This window comes from Nyctereutes procyonoides, unplaced genomic scaffold (assembly GCF_905146905.1).
Source record: "Nyctereutes procyonoides isolate TBG_1078 unplaced genomic scaffold, NYPRO_anot_genome, whole genome shotgun sequence".
Lineage (NCBI taxonomy): Eukaryota > Metazoa > Chordata > Mammalia > Carnivora > Canidae > Nyctereutes > Nyctereutes procyonoides.
Window position 1 is genome coordinate 12,368,012 of NW_026575051.1, and position 20,250 is coordinate 12,388,261.

Here is a 20,250-nt window from a genome sequence, read left to right on the forward strand (position 1 = left end):
AGAAGGTTTATGTAACTTGCCCAAAGGCACACAGTGAGTTAGGGGCAGAGTCTAGACTTAACCAGGCAGCCTGAAATCCCAAGGCCATGAGTAAGTCTGGCCCCTGGACCCGGGGGGTGACTGGCTCAGAGATGAAGTCCAAGCAGCAGAGGATGGCCCCTATGTGTGCAGGTACTCCCCAAGTGGGCACAGGTGCCTCCCACCTAGAACATGTACACGTGCATGCACCTCATGCCCCGTGTCCCTACCCACACTTGCACATCCCTCATCCCGCATACGTGTGTATTATGTGCACCCCCAAGCAGACAGGCATATTTCACCTCGATCAAGATCGAGAACTTCACCCTCCATATGATAAGTTCACCCTATACACGTATGTTCCTCACACATGCTTTCCCACAAGGACACACATACACACAGATGTGCACATAACTCATGTGTGGAGGGAGTATGTCCTGCCATTTTGCTAACCAAGAGCATACTTCCATTCTTTGACCTTCAAGCTAAATGTCAGCCCTAAGACAAATGAGGCAGGAGTCGATGTCCTCCTACCTCGTGTGTTCACCAGTATTTCCTTATGCTGAGGACCATGGTGGCAGACACAACTGGAACTCAGACCTGCCCCTTAGAGACATCTTATGCAGGGCGGAGGCGGGCCATGAGCCTGTGAACACAGTCATCCCTGTTGCCAAGGGTCAGCCTGGGGGATGTAGGCTCAAAGAAGGCTCTAAGTCCTTTCTGGTGATAGAATACCCTCCTCCAGAGGCCAAGCTACCTGCCCGGTTCTCGGCACCCACAGGACCTTGGGCTTTCCTGCGGGCTCCAGGTCTGTGGTAGCCCAGCCAGGGAATCTGGATACCCCAGGACCTCTCCCCAGTATCTTCTTAGTGGAAGCAGCAGCACAGTATCTCTGAGCAGCCAGGCGGGTATGAGTCACCAAGCAGGCCCAACACTGCCTCCCTGCCTGCCTATCTGCCAGCCATCCCAGCAGTGTGCTGGCATGGCCTTGTCCACATGGCTTCCAAAAAAGTCCCCAGCATGACTTTTCCCGATGCCTGGCCCTTCTGTCAGCCCTGCCATGCCCTGCCCTGTACTGTGGGTTACATGGGCCCCGCTAGGCAAGGAAGGGCCAGACCTTTTACACGGTATCTACTACCCAAGAGCCTTGCCAAGAAGAACCAGGGGCTGGGAGCCTGGGCAAACAGCCTACTGGCCGGGACCGGCCTCATGAATATGTGACCCAAAAGGCCCACACTTGAGAGGACCCCAAGGTCAGTTTAAAGTTCTGCTGTTACCATATTGAAATTCTTAATAGTTTTGGACAAGGGCTTGGCAAATCGTGTTGCCCACCCTGCCACCAGCGGAGGCCTTCTGTGGGTGAGCCTGGCAGGTCCCTGCCTACTCCCTGCCTTCCTGCCGTCCTGCATGCCCCTCAGCCGCCCTCTGCCACTGCCAGCTCGGCCTCCCGCCCTGGGCTGGCCCGGCCGCTGAGATGTGGGCGGCTGTGGTTTCCCGGTGCCCACAGCGCGGCCGCAGTGTTTGAAGATGCACTTCAGTGGTGTCCTCAGACTGTGTTCCTTCTGTCGCCCAGCCTGCAGTCACCCTTGCCAGCCGCCCGCCCCCCACCCCCCAATGATTGTTTGCCCACTGCCGCCCAGGCCATAAAGAACCTGGGAAGGGGGGCCCTCAGTTGGTAGCACTCTGTTTCTGGTTCAGAGCCCGACAGCGACAGCGGCAGCTCAGCCCCAGCCCCACCCCAACGGACACCAGCCGCAAGCTCTCTCGACCTCGGTTGCCTTAGCTGGAAAGTGGGGATTAAGAAGTTTTCCCAGGAGCACTGTTGGGAGGATCCCCGGTGACACATAGGGAGCACGGGTAGGAAGCCTGGCACAGAGTGGGTGCGAGGAGAGCATTTAATTTCAGCTGCTTATTAGCTCAACACTGACTGAGTGCCTATTAAAAGCTGAGCCAGCCAAGGACAGGCCCTACTGCAGGAGCTCCCAGTCTAAGTGGGGTGGGTTGGGTAGCTGTAGGCAGAGATGTAAACAGCTTAGCTAGAGCATAGACTGAATGTTGAGGTGTGAGCTGGAACGGTGGGGAAACCCGGGCCCAGGGAGAGGATGTGGCTTGCCTAGGCCAGGACTCCAGAGTCTTGTCCCTCTGCCTGCCAGACACCCCTCGCTGATGGGCTGGGCCATGTCTCTGGTTGCTCAGAGGGACATCAGTCCTGCTCCTCCGCAGCTGGGTGCCATATGAATGAGGCTGTGTTCTAGGGTCCGTCTTCAGGGCACGAGCTGAGGTCTTCAGGGTGGGTTGTGGACATCATCTATGCCTCTGCCCCCCCTTCCGACTGCTATTTACTGAGAACCTCCTGTGTATGCAGCACCTGCAGAGGCTCAGTGGCCGTTCATCGGACATACCACGGCAGTCCCCGGAGGATGATCCCAAGCCAAGAGCCTACCTTTTGCCTCCTTGGAGCAGTGATGGAGAAGCCAAGGCCACACCATGTTCCACCCCATGGTCCTGGGCACCACCGAGTGAGTCTGAGGCTCCTCCATAGCAAAGTGACAGCTGGCTGCATGTCCTCTGCTCACCACCCCTTCCAATCCTCAGACCCATCTCTTAAGATCACTCGGCTTCCCGGGGCCCAGCATGCCCCTATAGGGTTTGCTGAGGACAGACATGCCATGGGGATGGCTAACTGAAAGCCGAGAGCTGAAATGAGGGCCCAGTGGTAAGGGGACGACCTGGAGGCCATGAACAGGAGTCTGGGCAATGCACTGGCACAGCTGGCCTCATCTTTAGAAGCTCACTCTGCTGGGACATGGAGAGGGGCTGCAGGAGCAGTGGCAGACAAGAAGTCACAATAGTCCAGCCCCCTGCCTGTGGGAGCTTGAACTCCCTGGATGGGTGGGGAAGCCCTCCAAAGAGATTTGGAGCTCCAGCCTTTGCCCTCCTGCCAGCTGCACCCCCATGGCCCAGGAGCATCCGTCCTTCCTTTGGCAGGTTCCTGGTCCAGCCTGTGGTCCCCAGGGCGTGGAATTGTTCAGCCTGGGAATCAGGCAGAGTCCCAGGTCTGCCCCAGGCTGCAGAATAGATGATTTTTTTTTTTTACTAGCTGTCCCTTGTTAATTCATAATTGCAATCATGTAACATTTAATAGAGACACAAAGTGATCCCCATCGCTGCCCCACAATCATTCATTAGCTAACAAGATGGAGTGGCTCATAAAAAGGGCCGTTAAAAAAATTCTGGAGAAATGGAAAGCAGGAGGTGATGCAAGCCTTAGTTAACAAAGGCCGAGGGCCGGGAGGCGTGAGCGGGTGTGAGCAGAATAACCCAGCCCTGATAAGCCACAAAGCAGAGCCGGCTGCTCCCTCCTCCCTCTGCCGCCTGAGTCACAGAAGCCGGGATGTGTTCAAAATCGAGCAATGTAATTAGCAGGTTGCATCATGCCCCTCGATTATAAATTACAACGGGTGCAAAGACGGAGGATGGAGGAGCAGGGATTACAGGGGTAACCCAATCCTGGTGCCCAGGATGGGGGGCGGCGGGGGACCAGGAGCTACCCCCCAGCTGCTTAGGGACCCCAGTAGCTCCTGCCTACCCTGTCACGGGGCAGCGCCAAGGCCTGCTCAATGCCTGCTTTGTGTAGCCAAGGATAATGATTTACAAACTTGGGGAATCAGGAGGTGCGAAAAGAAGACGACCCTCTTAACCCAGCCATTGTCTCCCCCCTGCTGGAATGCCCAGCACGCCGCCCGCCCGTGCACCTGTGCACACGGATGCTATTTGAGGATGGTCCAGGTGAGGAGCCCTCAGAGGGGCCGGGTCGATAAGATCTAAAGGGGCTGAGCTGGGGGCTTGGGACACCGTCAGGGATGACTGAGACAGCAAACAGAGAGGGGTGGCAACAATCCCCTGAGGCTTCCCTCTGCGGATGAGTAGAAGGGGGGCGGGGATGGAACTCGGGGCAGGTGACAGAGCCAGCTCTGTTTTAGGGGTCAGGGACCTGGAGCAATCCCAGGCTTTCCGCCAGCAGGCTGTGGGAGCCTGGACAAGCCACTTCTCCTCTCTGAGCCTATTTTCTCCCACTACAAACCATCAGCCGGCCAGGTGACCACCCATCTTGGTGCCTCAGTTTCCCCACCAGGCCTTGCCTGTCCGTGTGACCCGAAACAAGCTCACCTGTGTCAATGGGGACTCAGTTACAAAAAAGCGGTAACCCAGACGATCTTTCAAGTCCGGCTTGGGCCTTTTCCGATTCTAAGATGAAATTTTCCCAGTCAACCCACACCTTGGAGACCAGGGAGATGGGACTGGCAGCTCTGCAATCTGGCCATCTGTGTGAATCAGAGCCCAGTGAGGCAGAGGGAAGTCAGAGCACAGGCTTGGGCAAAGCAAGGTCCTGGTGGCACGGTTGTCCCGGAGCCTGCGGAGGCACACCCTTTACTTCCTCCTGGTGGCAAAGATTTGGCCTTTCGATCTAGCCTCTGCAAACAATATTTTCTTAGCAGCCCTGTTCTTGGGTATAGGAAATAATCCCATTAACTGTATTATCTCTGCAGAGGAAGGACAAGGGTATATAGATCAGCCCTTGAGTTCAATGAACTCACTCTCTCTCAAAAGGAAAACCAGAGTTGGAGCAACTACTTTACAGGAAACTTTCTTTGAACAAGGCCTGGCCCCAGGAGAGTTTTCTTCCCAGTGTGGAAGAGAGATCACCACTACCTCCTAACCTGCGGCCCTCAGCCACTCTGGGCCTCCATATCTTCTCTCTGAGCCTCAGTTTCCTCAAACCTGAACTGACACAGAGGAATAGGGACTCTCGACAGGTAAGTGGAGGCTGGGATGGACTCCCAGGGAGCACTGCCTTTCTGCAGACCCCGGTACCGCTCTCTTGGACTGTTGCCCAAGGATGCTGGTCTCAGCCCCCGACTCCCTTTGCCACTGTGTGGCCACAGGACCTTGCTAAGACTAGTGACCCTGAGCACACTGGCTCTGCTTAACGCCCACCAAAGTCACCCCTCCCCAGATCCCAGGCCTGGACCCTCCCCTCCTCTCCTGCTACTTCCTTTGCGTGAGCTGTTCCCACTGCCCAGGTTACTGTTCCCCTGGTTCAACTGAACACTTTAGTTTTATTTATTATTTATTTATTTATTTATTTATTTATTTATTTATTATTTATTTATTATTTATTTATTTATATTTTATTTATTTATTTATGAGAGACACAGAGAGAGAGGCAGAGACACAGGCAGAGGGAGAAGCAGGCTCCCTGTGGTGAGCCTGATGAGGGACTCGATTCCAGGACCCCAGGATCACGACCTGAGCCGAAGGCAGACGCTCAACCGCTGAGCCACTCAGGTCCCTCAACTGAGCACTTTGTCTTTTTAAAAAAATAATTTAATAATAATTATTATTTTTAAAAGATTTTATTTATTTATTCATGATAGACACAGAAAGAGAGAGAGGCAGAGACACAGGCAGAGGGAGAAGCAGGCTCCATGCAGGGAGCCCGACGTGGGACTCAATCCTGGGTCTCCAGCATCACACCCTGGGCTGAAGGCAGGCACTAAACTGCTGAGCCACCCAGGGATCCCCCTCAACCGAGCACTTTAGATTCAGTTTTTAGGAACTCTGTGTCACCCCTTCCCAGAAACCCTCCACAACACGCCCCTTCTGTGCTTCCCCACCTGAGCAAAGCTCTATCTTCACGAGTGCTGGTTTTATTGAAAAGCAGCCTCTGTGCTGTATCCTCACTAGGCCATGAGCTCCCATGGGGAGGAAGTGGATGCTCCACACTCAGGACCCTTCCTGCATACAATTGGTGCTCAGAAGTATCCTTGTTGAGCTGCTGGCTTTTCCCACAGTGGGGAAGAAGCAGACGTAGCCTGAGACCCAGGCCTGGGGGGTGAAGTCTGAGACCCTTGCTCATTCATTCATCATTCATTCATTTATTCATTTGTGTAATCTGAATACATGTTATGAGCCAGGAATGGGGGAAATACCAGACCAGTCTTCAGTCCCTGAAGGCACCTCCAGGCTCTGCATAAGCCCCTGAACCAGGGAGAAAAATGTTCTTGAAGCTGTCCCCCAGTGTAGGCAGACCCAGGGTGGGCAGACCCCCAGGGTAGACAGCAGCAGTGGGAGGTCACCCTGTCAGCTTAGCCCGGCAGGGCCTGTACCTTATCAGCAGCGATCTCCTGGCTCCCTGAGTCAACAGAAGCTGGGTGTGAGGAGGTGGTGACAGAGAGGGGGCCATCTGGAGGCCTCTTCCCACCTGTCAGGAGCTCCCAGCACGTCCTCCCGTTGGTGAGGCAACCGTCCTTGTGTCTGCACCGCCAAGGCAGGTGACAACTCTGCTCCCATGTCAGGGTGACATTAGATCCCTAAGTCGTGACCTCACTCAGGCATCTGTCCTTGGGTTCCTGTCTGCTTCTGAGCTGAGAGCCAAAATATCAGCGGAGACATAGCACCCGGAAACCCTTCCCAGAAACGCCAAACAGAACAAGTACAGCATCCCCATCTGATCAGATAGGAAACTAGGACGCAGACACATCGACACACTTACCTGAGGTCACACAGATCACATGAGCCTACTTCAGCCTGTTAAGTGCATCCTTTCCCTCTTTTTCCACCCTTGGGAGCCTGAGCCATGCCTCATATTTGGTCTTTACCATGTCCAGTGTTGGTGCAAATGTGAATGAGAATAATACCTTCATCTATCAGACACCTATGATGTACCCAGCACAGTTTCAAGTATTTTATTTTCATACATTCAATCAATCATATTTATTGAGTGCCAGGCACTATATTCTAGATGCTGTTCTGGATGCTATGGCATTAGACGAGGCAAACTGAGTCCTTGTCCTGAGGAAGCTCATGATATTGTGGGAGAAACAGAATAAGCCAAGAAGTAAAAAACAAAAAATAATCTAGGTGGTAAAAAATAAATCCAGAGAAGGGCTGATCAGCAGGGGTCTTTGATCTGGTGACATTTGAGCAAGCCCAGAAGATGCTGAGAGAGGGAATTTGGGACTACCTGGGCGACAAAAGTGCTGGGCAGAGGGGACAATAAGTACAAAGGCCCTGGGGCAGGAACAGGCATGGTGTATTCAAGGAATAGCTAGGAGGCTGCTGTAGTTGGAGCAGAGTGAGGGAAATGGAGGGTGAAGGAGGTGAGATATTGTGTCAGTTGTGTGTTAATTCGTTTATTATCACGACAATTATCACCGGTTATTATCGTTATTCCCTTTAGCTGATGAGGTTCAGAGAAGGAAAGTAATATGCCCAAAGTCACAAAGCTGGCATTAGGTCTGTCCTGATGATTTATGAGCATCCTTCATGGTTCCCAGTCGAGAGGCTGAAGGAGAATCACCCAGGGAGCTCAGAAAGAATCCAGATCACCAAGTTCCTTTTCTTAAAATTTTAAATTTATTCATGAGAGACACACAGAGAGAGGCAGAGACATAGACAGAGGGAGAAACAGGCTCCCTGCAGGGGATCCTCATGCAGGACTCGATCCTGCATGAGGACCCCAGGAACACAACCTAAGCCAAAGGCAGACACTCAACGACTGAGTCACTCAGGCGTCCCCGGATCACCAGGTTCCTAGTTTCAACAAGCTGCCCAGGTGATTCTTCATGAACCTAGCTTTGGTGAGCCGTTGGGCAATGGCTGTGGGCAGGCTGGAGCAGAAGAGTAAGCCCCGGGCCCGGAGCCTGACTTTAGTGTGTCTCTAATCTGAGTGGCTACAGCCTCTCTGAATCAATCTCAGTCTCTTTATCTGTGAAATGAGAGGGCTGAACTCCATCAGCGAATTCCTCACACTTTTTACCTGTAGAATTCTTCATGTTGTCGGGTCTTAGGTCGAGCCCAAGATACAAAACAGATCAGAGGAGCTTTATTGGGGGTGGGGTTCAGGTCATCCCCTTCACCTCACCCCCCGGCAGCCTCTAAAGCACAATTTACCCAATTTCCTGAGCTCCAGTCTCTGGAGAGCATAGGCATGTGGTCAGGTGCTTCAAGTTCCAGATATCCATGCTGGATCCTCTTCCCAAAGCAGTGTCCCCTAGAATGGGCCAAAATCCCTGGTGTGGGTTCCCAACCCCAGAGCCGAGCAGATAACAGGGCAGGGGGTGGGTGGAGAGGGACGTGGAACTGGACACACAGCCTCTTTCAGCTTGCCAAGTTCCCCTGCCTGCTTGCCATCATTGCTGGGGATGGGGAAGTGGCATGTCCTAAATGTCTGGGGTGACATTGGACTGGTTGCTGGGGACAGGACAGCAGGTGGCAGCCATCCATCTGATGGGGTCAGGAATTTGCTTCTATGTGAGCTGGGCTTCTGGCATCTTCGATTTTCTCTCCCTCCTTGTCTTGGGTTAGTAAGAGTGCCTCCATCCAAGCAGAGAGACCAAGAGATGTGCGCAGAATCAGGCAGCTTACAGAGGCCGTGAGACCAATCCTCAGACCTCAAACCAAGAACTTTCATCTGCTAGACCTGGAGTCCTCTTGTACAGGGGAAGACATGCCCTGCAGAAGACAGGCAGACAAACAGACAGATCCCTGACCTGACAGCCCGAACCCTAGAGGAGGACAACTTCAGGCTGAAGTCCTTCTCTTCATTCCTTCAAAATCCAGCACAGTCCCCTGCACCCAGCAGGTGCCAAATAATAACTTGTGATCTGCTGGCTTTAGAGTTAGAAGTGAAATGAGTTTCCTGCCTGAGATGCCTTGGGCTCTCCTTAGAGTTTTAGCCTCCTCATCTGTAGGATGGGATAATAAATACTATTACCTCCCTGGCCTGGTTGAGAAATAGGAAGAGGGCGTTGCAAATGGAGAAAATTCACACAGGCATCTGCTACGTGCTATGCTTTGCCTCCAGTCCTTACAATTACACTGCATGATAGAAATGACTCTCCCCATTTTATGGAGAAGCATCCTGAAGGTGAGAGACCCAAACCTAGATCTCTCACTGAAACTCATGTTCTTTCTGCTGCATCTGGCTGCCTCCTTATTATTGCCCCTGCACTGGGCGTGTGGTTTTACTTTGTTCTGATTTAATTTGAAGTCCCCAAGTGAGACAGAGCAAGACTGAAATGGAGTTTGCCGAGCTCCTCCCTTCGAGTTGCAATCAGCCAAGGGCCCTGGGAGGACAGGCCTGGGTTTGTAACTCTGGGTGCAGAGACCCCTCTCTCTGGCCAGCATGTGGAAATGACATGGATTCCTCAGCATTTCCTCTATGTGTGTGGGGTGGGGAGAAGAGATAGTCCCTGGGGTCCCCTTTCCCCAGGCTAGATGCTGGCTGCTTTGGAAGGCCTTGTCAGGATCCGCTTTGAGGGCCTGGCTGTCAGCTTAAGAGTCTTAAAATTTCTGCCCTTCCCGACACAGCCATAGGGGTGCTCTGGCCACCCACATGGGGCTGTGGCCTTGGACAGACAGAAGTCCAGGAGTTGAGAGGCTGGGCTTGATGGGAGGACAACTGGCTCCTGTGGGGAGACCTTCCTGAGCCCCCCAGGCTGAGTCTCCTCAGGCCTGGCAAGGGAAGTGGCCCAATGGTAGGCCCAAGCCTTAGGTCCCCTGACGTCTGCAGCTGCTCCTAGGACCACCCCATGAGACAGAGGCTACTGAGCCCCCGAGAGCCCCGTGGGGCTAAGGGGGGGGTAGTATTTTCTCAGCAGGATTTATGTGTATGTGCGTGTGTGTGCGTGTGTGTGAGTGAGTGTTTAACAAGGAGTGGGGCCTGCTTGACTTCTGAGCCTGGAATTTATACAGCCGCTCGATGGCGGCTGCAGTTTATCTTGACTAAAAGAATAATAAACTCAGTTGACAGGATGATGTATTCAAAGCATCTTCCCGGCCCAGCACAGAGCCCCCTGGCCCACCGTTAGGATGTCTGGCGTGGTGGGGACCGTGTTATCGAGTGTTTAGCCCCCATGGATTGTCAACAACGCATTGTTTGCAGGTTTGGGGCAAGGCGGAGATGGGCCGGGCTGGGGTGGGAATGGGGGTGTCTGGCCACACAGGCGGGTGAAAGGCTGGCCGCCCAGATGGGGTCAAAGAGGCGTCTGCCTTTGATAGAAGCTCAGAGGCCCAACCCCTCCTCCCTGCCCCGATGTTCCCTTTCCTGCCTCACAGGGAGTCTTGCTCACTGACCTCCGCACAGGTCCCAGCCCAGCTCTAGATGTAAAGGGACACACTCAGGCCACACTCTGTACTCCAGGTGTTGGGAAAACCTCCTCCACCCTCCACTTCCCGTTATTTCCTTAAGAAAAAAAAAAAATCAGCTGTAAACCTCAGCTTCAAAAAACACTCTGGAAAGGGTGAGGAGGGAAAGCCAATGATCTGGGCTCACTCATGAGAGAGATCTCAGCCCAGTCGCCTGGCCCTCCGCCTGCCAACCTTGGGCTAGTCCCGTGACCTCTCAGAACCTTCTTCCCTCCCTGCATGACAGGAGAATCATGATGCTTGTCCCACCTCTTTTACAAACCACAGTAGCCCCCGTCATCCACAGGGGATATGCTCCAAGACCCCCAGTGGATGCCTGAAACCATGGAGAGTACCAAACCCTATATATATACACACACACCATATCTTTTCCTACACATGCATACCTGTGACAAAGTATTAAGTTATAAATTAGGCACTGTAAGAGGTCAATAACAATAACTAATAATAAAATAGGACAATTATAACAACATGCTAGAATAAAAGTTATGTAAATGTGGTCTCTCTCTCTCTCAAAATATCTTACTGAGTTATACTCACCTTCTTCCTGTGTCGTGGTTAAGATGAGAAAGGCCCACATGATGGGATGAGGCGAGGGCAATGACACAGGCTTCGTGACGAGGAGCGAGGCTGCTTTCGACATTCTGACGGTGCCAGTAGGAGGATCATCTGCTTCCAGATCGAGGTTGACCGCGAGTAACTGAAACCGTTGAAGATGAAACCACGGATGAGGGGGGCCTGCTGTATGCTGTTGCCCTGTATTCAGGGCTCATGATGGGGATGAAATGAGATAAAGAATTAGGCAAACACTTTGATAGCTTGGTAGCAGAAGGTAAATTCAAATTGCTTTTTTCCTCAAGTCCTCCTAAACTTCAGGCAGGAAAGCCATGGCTTTTGTCTCTGACCATGTACTTCTCCCTCCACCTGCCTTATGGGAAGTCCCTTCTTGGACCTAGCCTCAAGCTTGCTTCAGTTTTAGCTGTTGCTTTGGAATGCTTCACACAGAGGTTCTAGTTCCGCTTCTCTTGTAGGGTGCCTACAAGACTGCCTCTTTTCTGGTTTAATGGTCCCTTCCCTGCTCCTGGTGGTTTTCCACCCGAACCAGCTCCAGGACTCCCCTTCCTACAGAAGTGAGTCCTTTACTCCTGCTTCTCGAAAGCAGTGTGTGTGTGTGGGGGGACTGGAGGGGGTTCTCCTGGGCAGACAGAAGCCCCACAGGGGCCTACAGAGGCAGTGGCAGGCACAGGGAGTGAAGGAAGAGCCACAGATGGAATACTTAATTCAGCAAGCAGTTGGCTCCATTTCAGGAGTCAATTTGGAACCTCAGGTAAGCCTCTTAACAGCTGATATCATCCCCACTTTACAGATGTGAACACTGAGGCTGGAGAAGATTCAGCCTCTTGCCTTTGGCAGATGGCAGAGGGCAGACAGACTCAAGCCCAGAAGGTCTAGCTGGCTTCCAAGCTGCCTTGACCTGGCAACCTCAAAGAAGGAAGGAGAAAGCCACCCAGAGGCTGTGGGGCTCTAGGCTAAACAGCTAGATGGGTAACGAGGTGATGGGGGGGCACAGGAAGAGCCACGGGATCAAGGGAGTGGGAGTGGGAGCAAAGGCCTGTAGACTGGCATAGGCCCTGGGGAGAAGTCAGAGAGGAGCTTGGATCTGAGTGCAGGACACACGTTGTGTGCTCACCCACCTTGGCTGGGGCTGGTGACACTGGCAGCCAGCAACAGTATGTTCAGATGCCTGGCAGCACTCAGTCATTTATCCACTCACTTATTCATTTCCTTGCTCATCCCTGTACTTCATTCTTTATGTGCCCAGGAGTCCAGACCCTCAGGATCGAACAGGAAAGAGACCTGTCAGTAGGTCAGGACCCTCAGAGGTCCCCAGTCACCCATCTATCCATCCCACATGTAGTGAGTACCTATTGGGTACTACAGACAAGTGAGCCTGTCCTCACCCTCCAGGCACTCGAGGCCTGGCAAGGGGGAGAGGAAAACAGGCAGACCCTTAGAAATCATGGGGTTGTGTATTCATCGATTCAGTCAACATTTGAGAGCCCTCCACGGAAGAAGCCAGGACCAGAATGATGACCAGGACACACTCCTGCCCATAGTGAGCTCAGGCTGCTTGAGGGCATGAGGAAGGAACACAAATGTTTCAGCTCCAATACACGTGCAGCTGTGAGAGATCCTAAGGGAGCACAATGGTCCCCAGAGGGAAGTGACCATGCATTTGAATTTGTGTTTGTGCATTCATTTATTCCACCCTTCATTCATTATTGAGCATCTTTTGTGTGCTGGGCATCGCAGGAAACAACAGGAGGGCCCATGGAGGAGGTCATCTTTCCTGGGCAGACCACTGTCTTGGCAACCTCATGGTGGAGGGGGCAGGGACAGGCCAAGCTTGGCGTGGAGACTGCAGTCACAGGAGATGGGCAGCCACGGACTCCTCCCAGCCGTTCCGAGGCGGACAACGGTTAGGAGCTGGAGGGCATTGAGCAGCGCAGCCTGGAGGAAGTACAAGGGGGCTGGGCCCTATGGCAGGCTCTGTCTGGGCCATCCTGTGCTCTCCACAGCTCTGAGTGACCTGGGGTCAGATCACATGATCCGAGCAGATGGAGGGGATGGAGACACAGTTGGGAGCAGGAAGACCCAAGCTCTGTGCGAGGATATATTTGGGGATCCCTGGGTTTTGTTCACTGGAACAGACTCCCGATGTCGAGTTTCTGGAGCTCTGATTTGCACACATCCTCTCCACTTCCCCATCCTCTGGGGTCATTTTGCATGCCTATTTGCATATTTTTGCATAAAGCATGCTCCTATCCATATTCATTTCAGGCATTTTGATTTATGTCATTTCTCCCCTCCCCATAGCCAGCTGTCCCCATGCCTTTTGCTCCCCCTTCTGGAAGGGAAGACAGGGCAGGGGCCATGCCCAGCTGCATGCAATCTCTGTGGCATTACCTGGCATTTCCTCAGAGCTAAGTGCTTGCCTGACTATACTGTGCTCTGTCTGCAACTGCTATGAGCTCAGAGGTCCCTGGGGACTCGTAAGCTGAGCCTGTCCTTGGTGCTCTTGCTGGGCCTTGGGGAGCACCAGGCCAGAATGAGAACCGTCTGTGGACTGTTCGCTGGAGAGCAACTAATGGAGTGATGAGTGAGTGTCGCCTGGAAGTCTGGGGGCCTTCCCATGTGGGTCGCCTTGGCTGTGCACAATCAGGGGCCAGATCTGGGCTTGGGACCCCTTCCAGGGCCCCACTGCGGCCACTGGGCCTGAAGAACACAGCCCACGGCGTCCATGCCCATACACGGAGCAGAGTGGAAGTCTGACTGCAGTTCCGGTGCGGGTTGGGTGGTCTTAGGCAAGACTTTCCCTGCCATGATCCTCAGTTTCTCCTTCTGAACCTAAAAGTTTTCCTAATGTTGGCTTCTGCAAATGCATACAGGCAACCCCAGCTCATCCCCCAAGCCCCAGAGGAGATTCTTCTGTCATGAAAAGGCCACAGCCAACTCCACCACCCTGAGGCTCACATTCTCACTCCCTGGAATAGCCTCCCTCTGGCCTCTAGGTCATATGAACTTCAGTGGACGTGCCGGCTTGCTGCCAGTCAGCTCACACTCGATATGATGTGACCAAGGGAGGAGCCTAGAAGCTGCTGGGAATCCAGGACTCACACCCACACTCACCCCACCCACACACTCACACACACACACACACACACACACACACACACACACACATTCCATCCCCACCATCTCCATCTTAACGAGGTCCCACTGGAGATGCTCCCATGTCAGGGAATGGGACTGTTTCCACCTGGGCAGAGACAGGAGGCGCTGGGGGCTGCCCTGGGAAACCTCCTACCCGCCAGCCCTGACCTCCAGCTGAGAGCTCCTGAATCGTGCCCACTCCCCGACTCCCCTACCACACACATCCTGAGCCGTGCAGGGCTCGGCTTGTCACCGACAGGCTCTCCACTAAATGAGGTGGCTTGATTGCCCCTTATCACAGGGCTTATCTCCTATGGTTTTTCGCCTGCCAGACACCAGAGAGCCACTCAGCAGGCCTCTCCCAACCTCTTGCTTCTCCAGCCCCGACTCTCCCCTGCCTCAAGGGGACACTGGATTCCAGTGACCCTCCCTGTAGGTCAGTCAGGCTGGAGACAGAAAAGGGATAGAGGGAACTGAGGATATTTTTCCCCACTGCCCCTTAACCTTTCACAGCTTCACACATCTCCTCACTTACCCCTCTGTGTGATATAGATTTGGGGGGCCACTCTGCCCAATGTCTTGTCATCTTGCATCAAACGTGAAAAACAGGTTAATATTTGTAGTGTGGTTCTTTATTCCCTCAAACCAGGGGTTTCTTAGAGCTCAGGCTGCATCTTCCCCCTAAGACTAGGGATCCCTAAGGATACAGCTGTGTTTCCCCCTGAGATTGTGCATCCCTGAGGTCAGGGCTGTGCCTCCCCATTCAGAAACACTTTGCCCACCATCTAGCCTCACCTGCTCCAGGGTAGTGGTCAGTGGTTGGTCTAGACTGGGCCTCCTGCCACCCAAGAATCATTCCCTAGAGTTCTGCTTGCAGGCTGAGCAAAAGAAGGAGCCAGAGTGGAGGTCATGGGGCTCCTCTGAGGGAAACAGGGCGTCCTCTGTAGGAATCTATAAGTGGTTGCATCTGGAGCAGGGGAATGAACAAGATGACTCTTTTATTAGCTCTGGGTCAATAAAACCTTTTCTAGGTCCTCAGCGTTGAGTACAGGATGGCACTGTGATGGGGGCGTTGCTTTTATTTTGTTCTGTTGATCTGCGGGATAGGTGGTTAATAAAGTCAGAATAAAAAAAAAAATGAAAGAAAGAAGGAGGATGAAAGCCAGGGAGTGAAGAAGAGAGAGAAGGAAGGAAAGAAAGAGAAAGGGGAAAGAAAACTCCCAACCTTTCCCCTTCTTCGGCCTCCTGTATGGGAATGTATTTGTTTAAACTCCTCTTATCTTCAACACTTGTTTCTCTACTGGCGGAGGGGTCTGTGGAGTGAGGCTGGTTTTTCTCCCAGTGACAACAGAATTGCAGACTCCGTAAATGGCCCGCCGGTGCCTGGGCAGAGGAGGAAGACAGGTTTGAGCTGAAGCCCCCGCCCCCGCTGCCTCTACCTGCCCATTCCCCGTCCTCACCCAGCCCCGGCCCCCTGTAACACAGGCAGCCTCCCTCCAGCCTCCCTCCAGCTTCCCTCCTCCCTCCAGCCTCCCTCAGGGCTGGGCTCCTCTCCTTGAGGGCCTCCCCTGCCACCAGCCCAGCCAGAGGCCTCCTGGCCTTCCCTCAGACTTCCCTCTCCACCTCTGTGGGACCCTAGCCGCCAGTGCTGCCTCTTCCAGGAAGTGTCTCTTGATGCCATAGGCTCCCTGATTCATTCATTCCTGTGTTCATCCTTTCAACACACATTCTGAGTCTCTGAGATGTGCCAGGCATGGGAGATAAAGGGCCTGGGGAGCTTAGAGCCCAGTGGAGGAAACCAAATGTCAACAGTCAATTAAAGCTCTCTAGGGTGGGTTTTGGTTTACTCCAGTCTTTAACAATAATATCTAACGTCCACTGAGGGCTCACTCTTGTGCCAAGGGTGATTCCAGTGTTTTACACCGAGAAACTCATTTAATTCTGGAAAGAGTTCTACCAGGTAGGGCAACTTCATAGAGGTCCTGTTTGCTCATGAGAGTCAGACCTGAATGTGAACCCAGGCAGTCGGGGCCAGAGGCTGAGCTCTCAAACCCACAGCTGCTGACCTCACAGCCTGGGGGTGCTTCTCTATACCTCAGATCCATCCCCTGCCCCTCACATGGTGGGAGGGCCCTGTGCACCTGTTCCAGCTCCTTGCCCACTGCTGAGTCAGCCATCTCTGAGGGAAGGGACTTGCGTTTGGCCATGCCGAAGACTTGAACTCTCTTGAGCCTGACCGACTGCCTGGGGCCCATCTCTCTCTGGGGAGTCTATATCTCCGAGCCAGACTGTCAGACCCTGGCAGGCATGGCCAATAATCTCCTCAGCACTGAGCCCAGGATGGGCTCAGGGAGGAGCTTGCTTAGTTGGCTGAGGACGGCAGCCCTCAGACTGAAAGGAGGGTGGGTGGGTGATGAGGGTTGACAGCGCCAATGCTGCAGGTGGCCAGCACAGGGGCTCTGCCCATGATGACCGTGAGGGAGATGCCAAGCCCCAAATGGTCTCCTATGCCTCCTCTGAGGAAGTATGTCTCCAGAAGAAAAGATCCTGCTGGCCAGCCTCAAGCCTCAATTTCCTCAAGGTCCAGAGAGGCTGCTGAGAAGCAGCCCTCAGCTCAGGGATTATTTGGGGATTTGGTCCCTGCTGGGAAGCCTCTGGAAGATCAGGTTATGATCTTTGGGGGTTCTAAGCAGGCCCGGCAGTGTGGGATGTCTCAGGTCTGACACACAGGAAGGGAAAGAAAGAAACCAAGCACACAGAAAGACAGGAATGGGGAGCAGAAGGGATGCATTTGCACACTTGGCATGTCTGTAGCACTTGCTGTGCACCTGGCCCCACACTAGCACTGGCTGTATAATAGGAGGATGGAGGCCCCCACCTTAAAGGAGCTCCCAAAGTGGGTTGTAGTTAGGGGTAGCTCATGGGCCCCCAAATCCATGTGGGGAAGGGAAGGCTGCAGTGGGATGACCGACCCCTGAGTCAGCCCAGCTCATTCTCCACAGAGGCAGGGCCAGATGACCAGGCCTGTGTCCAAGACCCTTGGCTCCAGATACCCCCACCTTCTGGCCCAGGACAGTGGGACCACAGCCCCAGCTCTGTTGTGGGAGTCAGCTCCTGTCTCTGAAGTTAACATGGAGTGGGCGTGGCTCGGGGGTTGTTTGGGTCTGAAGTTAGGGTCTGACCTAGGCCTGCGGGGGCTCCACTCAACAAGACCAGCACTGGCTGGGCGAGTGCTCCTTGGGCACCAGTCTTGTTCCTCACTGTGTGGGGGTGGAGGGCACAGGAGGCTCACCACGGTGGCCCTCCCGTAAGCCCATGAGCCCCTGTAGGTCAGTAGCAAAGGGAGAGCAGAGCGTCTCAGAGCTGATGGCCTCTCCTGTCCTGGAGCCCAGCAGCCTGAAGAGAAAGGGATGGGGCTGGGAGAAGCCAGGAGCGGCCAGGGTGAGGCCTTCTTAGACCAGCCTTCCTGTGACCCCAGCTGCCACTGTCTGTAGCAGGCCATCCTTGAGCCTGGGGCTCCTTTGGGCCTGCAGCCCTGAGCCCGAGAACATGTGCAGGTGGGTGTTTGTGTGCTGCACATCTGCCTGCCAATTCACGCATATGTGTGCCTGTGCAGACTTATGAGTGTGGAGGCCCCGGGAACTGGAGGACTTGGCTTCCCCTTCCTTCTAAACCACAAGGCCACGGGCCAACCTCAAGCCTCGGTTTCCAGGCCCAGAGAGGCTGATGAGAAACAGATTTGCCTGAGATGTCCGTGGGCGTCGGTGGCCAAAATGCAGGAAGAGGGCAAACCCTCAGGCCCACGGGTTCCTACAGGGTTGGCCCTCTCCTGGGATCCAGGGCTCCTCAGATTGGCCGAAGGCCCTTTCGAGGCCTTCTCCATCGTGGATGCAGAGAAGCAATCTCTGAGGCTGGGGCTGCCAGGCTGGCCCGAGATGAGGCTGGTGAGCCCCTCTGCCAAGGACGTGCACACCTGCCTTCCCACCATTGCTGTGCCTCTGAGGGCCTCCAAAGGCACTGAGCGGTCCTCAGTGGATGAGAGGAGTGGGACTCCCCTGCCTGACCCAGCTTAGAGGGTGAGCTAGGAGAGAGGAAGGAGGCAAAGGGGTTCTTGTAGGTCCGAGTGTCTCCGAGTCAGACCACAGATCTCTTGCATCAGTGTCAGTTGTGATGTGCGGGTAGGGGCCTCACTGAGAACACAGATGCTTGCGATTGTCCCCACCCCTAAGAAATCCTGACTGAGCAGGCCTCGGGTGGGTAAGGAAATCTTGCATTTGCCACAAGTGCCCCAGGGGACCCCGAGTGGTGCCAATACAGAAAAGGTAGTATCTGAGACATCAGGTTTTTAGAGACCTGAGTTTGAATTTCCACTCAAAGTCTCCCCAGCTTCCCTGGAGTTAATAGCATGACTTCACGGAGATGATGTCACATCACAGGTGCTCACTGCATGGTGGAAACAAGAAGAATAATGGCAGGGCTGACCAAAACCCAGGACCGGCTGTGTGCCAAGCCCTCTCTGCCATTACAGGGCTCGTACCCAGGAGGCCAGGCTGGGGTACAGAGTGCAGAGCCTCATCCCCATTGTCCCTTCCCTTGTAATTGGCAGCCAGGAAAGCCCTCTCCCCTGGATACCTTGTGGGTTCCAGGCAAAGCCCCACGGCTGCCCCTGTTCACCTAAATCAGCACTCCCGGAGGTCCCTGCTTCCTTGGGAGCTGCAGCTCAGAGCCCCCAAGGAGCCAGACCTGGTTTCCTCCAGGCTAATTGGCTAATCGTCAGCTGCCTTGATAGCAGGAGGCCTGGCCATGACTCCTCTCTGGGCCAGGCCCTCAGTCTGCCCATCTCTGTGGCCAACTTAAGGCAGGCAAGGATTAACATGCAGGCTGGATTTGCTTCCCTAATTCCTTATCGAGGCCCTGTCCTCCGACAAGGCAAGGCAGATGGTTTCTTTTTCAGGCAAAGGACCCTGAGAGGCTTCTGGACCGGAGGAGAAAGGGAGGGCAGCTCTCCCTCATCCTCGCCTGCCAGGCCTCATCAGTCCCTCCCTCCCCAAGGAGGGTTGGAGCCACGGAGCCATCTCTGCTTACTCACCCTGAGCCCCTGTGGGAGTAGGCTCCCCCAAACAACCTTGCTTTTCAGACAGGAAGGCTTAGTGAGGGCTAGTGGTTGACCCAGACATTCAGTGAGGCAGGACCACCTTGAACCGGGCCTCCAAGGCACTCGACTCTGGGGCATTTACACTTCATCACCTGCCAGTGGAGCAAAGGCAGAGAAAGAGCTCATGGTGGGACTGGGATCCCATTGGCAGAGCAGTTGGGGAGCACAGTCTTAGGAGCTCAGGCCCCACCGTGGAGAGGAGGTGAAGAGATAAAGTAGGAAGGCACTCATCGCTCAGCAAGTTAACTCCAATGAGTAGTGATGGTTTGGGTCACGGAGGGTATCAGACTCCAGCAAGGAGGCCTCTGAGGAAAGACAAGAGAAGTGAAGGTGCCTGGAGAAGCGAAACCCAGAGAAGAGGAAGAGGAACAGGTGAGGGGGCACTGGTACTGTGCTAACCCTCTAAAGGACTCACTCCTAATGAGACTTCATTAGGTCTCATTATGTTAACAACTTCATGGGGTTCATTTTATATTTCCAATTTTACTGATGAAAAAACTAAAATCTAGAAAGTCTCTCCAACTTGCCCATGTTCACACAGCTAGCAATGGACAGGGCAGTGAACAGCTGCCCCTGTACCCAGCCCTGAAGGGGGTCCCAGTTGACTCCCCCAGGGGTTAAGAGGCTTAAGAGGGGCAGAAGTGAGTCTCCCTCCCCATGCTTTTACCCTCCCTTCAGTCTGCTGCTGAATGCAGAAATCAGCTAGGAATCTGAATCTTGGCTCTCTATCCCCACCAGCCCTTTCCCTCCATGGTGGCCGTCCCCATACCAGGAGCTGCTCAATCTCTCCTCCTCCAGGAAGCCTTCTGACCATCCCACCCCTATTGCCTTGCCAGGTCCCCAGAGTAGGCCCTGTATTTGCCAAGATTCAAGGTGTTGGGTCCTGGTCTACTTGGGTGGCAGTGCTGCGCATAGCATGGGATCCAGACTCACACAGCTCCGGCTTTGAAACCAGGCTTGCATCTTCAGACCATCTGTGCCTCAGTTTCCTCATCTGTAAAAAGAGACCAACAATAGCACCTATTTTGGAGGACAGTATGATTAAAGAGATAATGCAGGTAAGGATTCACCCAGAGGGGGACAAAATGAAGCTTGGAAAGTGTGTGGACTTTTCCCACACTACAAAGCATGCTGGTGGCATTAGAACCAGA